This window comes from Chinchilla lanigera, unplaced genomic scaffold (assembly GCF_000276665.1).
Source record: "Chinchilla lanigera isolate Chin_1 unplaced genomic scaffold, ChiLan1.0 scaffold00031, whole genome shotgun sequence".
Classification (NCBI taxonomy): Eukaryota; Metazoa; Chordata; class Mammalia; order Rodentia; family Chinchillidae; genus Chinchilla; species Chinchilla lanigera.
The window spans coordinates 14,186,592-14,191,631 of record NW_004955432.1 but is presented as its reverse complement, the minus strand read 5'-3'; the positions used below and the strand labels follow the sequence as shown (position 1 = coordinate 14,191,631).

At 41.6% G+C, this 5,040-nt stretch overlaps 1 long non-coding RNA gene across 1 annotated transcript; it reads left to right on the top strand.

Annotated features, from left to right (window-relative positions):
* The first annotated feature begins 400 nt into the window (after nucleotides 1–400).
* LOC106148889 lies at nucleotides 401–4,212 on the top strand. Its single transcript, XR_001234641.1, has 2 exons — nucleotides 401–561; nucleotides 3,840–4,212. It is a non-coding gene; the product is annotated as an uncharacterized LOC106148889 (long non-coding RNA).
* Nucleotides 4,213–5,040: the final 828 nt, after the last annotated feature.

The window sequence follows — 5,040 nt, the reverse complement described above, 5'->3', positions numbered from 1 at the left end:
TGCATTTGTAACAGTATTTGACGGATTGGATTTGGCAAATGAAAGATTACTTGACATGTTTAGTTTAAACTACATTTTCTTTCCATTTTGTAATACGGTTAATTGTGTTCATCCTATTTTTAATGCAGATTGTTTTCACTCATTTGCAGTTATGTGATGGTTGGGTTAGTCACCTTTTCAGAACTCTAGGCGTGCCTAAATACTGTCCCCGTGTACTAACATTCTCACAGCTCTCTTCACTCTCTTGCGAGTCTCTTGTTGCCGATTTTGTTTAATGCTTCAGTCCTCGTACTTTGTCCTTCTGAGTCGCTGGAAATTGTGCTGATGTTGCCTCTTTCTGCTTTTGCAAACTCAGTGGTCACAAGGCTCTGGGGAAAAGCTGGGCTTCTTAACTTCGAAACTCTTGCTGTAGGGAAAGGTGACTTCCAGGAGGGGAAAAGATCGACTTTCTTAAAAATTAATAGGGAATCTTGCTAAAAGCAGCTTTTGCCTCTACAGTTAGACTCTACAGCTACAGCAATTGGACAAAGGAGAGAGAAACTACATCCAGAGAGGCAGCAGGTAATACAATTACAACAAAAATTCGCAGAAGGTAAAAATCTACTGTGGTCCAGAGGCATTATGCCCAACTATCAAAGGAAATATTAAAAATTTCTTTGGGTTGGACTATTATGATTACTATTTTGGCTTTTGTTAGCATACCATACCTTTGTCTTTTATGATTAAATGCCACCAATTGGTAGGGTCTTGTCATTCCCACAGAATCCAGAGACTGGTAGCAGTTTTCAGGGGGCATTTCTCCCCCTCATTGCTAACCTGTAGAGAATAGCTACCACGGAGCTTCTTGTAGGGCATCCTTCTCCAATGCCTCTTAAAGCCTTAGTAAAAATGTATCCTCCTGTGGACCATGCTGAGCATGCAGAGGGTATGTGAACAGGTATTACTTCGTAAATCCATTTCTCCCAAGTCTTTGGGTCTCTTTGTCAGCATACCAAGGAGATTGTGAAACATTAAATTCATCTGCTGTAAGTTACCTTTGTTTTTATAACAACCAACTCCTTGTAGAGCTGTATGTATCCCCTTGAGTGAGTGCTAATTCCACAATCTGTGCAGTTTACCTGTGCTCCTGAATCAATAAATTCCAGTAGAACTATAATGTTTTTTCTTCCTTGATCCAACACCTTTTAGGATGTATTGGCATACATATTACTTAGGTATGTCAATGTAAGTTGATAAAAACTTACAATTCTTTTGGGGTGTATTCATCTTCTTATAAGTTATGCTTGGTAGCTTTGTAGGGGCTGGGGCCTTGTAGGGACTTGGGTTTGGTTATACGTCTAGAAGCAACGGAAGGTGTGAGATACCTCCTAAAGATAACCAGCTGCCCCTTGTAAATTAAGAACCTTAGGGAAAGGTATCACAGTTTCTTCAGGCTAGGGAATTCTAATCTCCTTAGACAGGGCTGTGAGGGTTTCTTCTATTGGAAAAGAAAACTCAATAGTATTTAAAAACTCAAGGACTTCAGCCTCACTAGAAACTGCTTACATATTTTCACTTCAATTTTTAGGCCCTATTCCTTCCCAATTTATGGCCTAATATTAACATAAGTGACCCTGTGAGGCTAGGTATTCCTCAGCCATCCATAGTGTTGCAGGGCTGATATCAGAACTTCCAAATATGATATAAGGGAGATATTATAACTTCCAACCTGTTAGATGTCTTATATGTTGAATTTATGTTCCCTAAAAATCAAAGAATGAATTCTAGAAACAACAGAGCTTAAGAGTAAGAAGATATTTATTGAGAGGGTAGAAAGTTTCCATCGAAGCAACAGGAAGGGCCCCAAATGGGTTGCCTGGGAACACCACTTTACAGGGAAATTTTACAGAGCAATACCCACGTGGGTACAATATGGGTTATAGCTAGGATTAACCAATAAGAATACAAGTATGATTGCATAGGTACTAGTTATCCAGTGGGGAAACAAGTCATATAGCAAATGGACATGGAAAGTACTAGGACTTTTTCTAGGAAATAATGTGTCTGGAGGTCTTGGTCACCCAGAAGGGTGATGAATGTCAATCCAGCCTTCACTAGACCTGGTGTTTATCCTTTGAGGAAGTACACAGGCCGGTCTTCTCATCATCATACTCAGAAGCAAACATTCAGTTTCATACTGCTTCTTTATTTCCAGTAAATCTTTATGGATAGCAATTACTTCATGGAAGACTTCACCTTCTATGGATATTTAATTTCAAGATATATACAGGTAATAGTTCAAAGAACTCTTTTTCACATCATGACACTATCAGATAATTTTAGAATTAGAGATCTATTGTCATGGAACCATTTATGGTTTCAATTTCTGTATCAGCCAGAGTTCAATCAGGGAGACAACCATTATAGCTTACATGAAACACAAGATTTATTGTAGGGATTCGACTCTACCCAGTAGTAGGAAATGATGAAATCTATGGTAGGTCATTGAAAGTCAGTAGATCCGGGAGTTAGACAGGAAAGTTGAACATAAAAGTGAGGTCATAGTTTAACACCTACTATGAAACTTTGTCTTTTATTCTGACCTGTAAGAATAAGGGAAATTAAATATATTTTTCCACCCTGATGAAGGTACTGGTTTTTAAGCCAGAATCACCAGGATTCTGGTGATTCTCCTGTCAGTCTCCCCTAACAAAAGCAGTGTTCAGAGGTTAAGGAGTGTGGGCTTTGGTTCAGACTTGGGCTCAAGTCTTGGCAACTACCTGACCTTAAATAAATCAGTGTTCTGAGATTGTAGTTTTTGGCAGTTGTTCTTCTTCAAACAAGAAAAATACACATTTTAAAGTTACAGCAAAGTTTATAGGAAGTCAGGTTGATTATCAAGGAATTTGTACAGGTTAATTTACTTTTCTACTGTGACATGTTTCTGAATTTCTCCTACATGTGATACTTTAATCTCTAGGACTGGAAGTATAAAGGGCAGTGAAGCAGAGGGTTGGGGATGAGAGTGAAACCATATCTACGTGCCTGTGAGAAAAGCAGGGTGACCAAATAGCAATGGTTTTTCTGTGGAGGACACTGAGTGCTAACCTGGCTATTCAAGGGCCACCTGGTTTGCTGCACTGTAAATAGTATAGTTTCCGTTTTTGTTTATATCTCCTTCAGAGTTCTGTTTTCCTCTGCATCTTCTTTCTGTCTCCCTCTGTGACTGTGCATTGTTTGCCACGTTGTTTCTCCTCTCCTCAGAGCGAGGAGGACACGGTAACTGACATGGAAGACTTGCTCCACAGACTGTGTCTTGGTTACTTCTCTCTCGCTGAGACAAAATACCCAATGCCCAAATTGAAGGAAGGAAAGGTTTATTTAGCTTACAGTTTGTGGAGGTTTCAGTCCATACTTGGCTGGCTCTGAGGCAGAAGACAGCAAAGCAACAAGAGCAAAGGGGGGAATGGCAGCCGAACAGCAATGCAGCCAGAGCAAAAGGGAAGAATGGAGCCAAGCAGCTGCTTTTCCCTGCCTTACACTGTAAACAGGCTACCCCCACCTAAGGGGCGTGTAGCTCTCGCATAATCTCCATGCCCTCCTCTTCCACAGGCTCAGGATGTATACAAAGTAAGCACCCTGGCTTCCTGCTGAGTCACTTAGCCAAACCTCTAGACTCCCCAAGTTGACACAGTGTATCAACCATAACAGTGATTAGATTTGGAGGTGAGTTCATATCTACATGTGTTGTTGGGAGACCTGGCTGGAGGAAGTAGGTCACTGGGGGTGTAAATTGCAAGGGGATATTCTTGTCCAAGACCCTTTCCTTCTAGCTCTCTTCCTGTTCTCTGTGCATCCAGATGCTATGGGGTGAGAAGCATTTCTCTGCCACTGCCTTCTGCCAGGATATCTCTGCCTTGGAGCCGATAGACCATGGACTGAAACCTCTGAACCCTGAGACAGCATAAACCTCTCCTCCTTCAAGTTGTGGGTGTCGGGTGTTTTGTCCCAGCAATGAAAAACTGCTGAATACAGGATCCTTCTGCTGTCTGAACTGGGCCAGAACTTCAGACTAAAAGATTTTCTGAGCTGGAACATCTCCTAATAGGATTTCTGCTAAGGCCTTTTAAATGCTGGAAAAATGTGAGATAAGGCCAAGGCCTGGAAGTGGTGAAGCCAAAATACTGAAGAAGGTGGACTCCACATAATAAAAATCACTAAGGAACATTAAAATAATCTGGTGTGCTTTTAATTATATGTATACCTTGGCCCCAGTGCTGAGACTTCAACTTACAATATACCCCCACAAAGTCACTCTTCAGAGTTCTGGGCCTCAGTCCTTCATGGATTTTTCCTTAGACCCTAATGGATAATTGTTCTTCAAAACCACAAATATCCTGTACAACTGTTCTTCAATGGGAGGTTTTTGAGTAGCCAATCCAAGAGCCCTATTCAGTTCTCCCTGCTGCTGATTGGCTATCACCCTGTAACTCATCTCCACCAGATTCACTAGCACTCCTACATCATAACAGGTTGCTGTTGAGGGAGACCAGTTAAGGAGAATTGAGGCCTAATTGGCTTCCTCTGTGAGCATAAAGGAGAAAAGCAGCACACAGGGATGACGGTGGGTTGCAGGTACTAGGGAAAAGTAAATGCAACTGAGATCCAATTGTTTACCTAGGCATGTACTAATGGATAATGGAAGGCAGATGAATCTTATGTTACTTTAATTGCTTGTGCCTATGTTTGAGTGAATAACAGCACAATGAGCCAGACTCTCAGGGCTCCTCTGCCTACTAGAGACAAGAGCCTCCTGGTGCCCTCATGGTAAACTGACTCTATATCTGTCCTTCATCCTCATTCACCACTGGATAAGGGTGACAATCTAGCAGGACTAGGTCCCTACAAGTGGTGCTTTGCATGAGGAATGACCAGAGTGGGCTGGTTCTCCATGAGTGGTGTCTGGATCGGGATCTGGGACCAGTATAAATTGGTCTGCCACAGCTGTACTGCATGGATCTATCTCAGTGTTCTTGGTTTTGTTCTTCTTAAAGCTTGAAG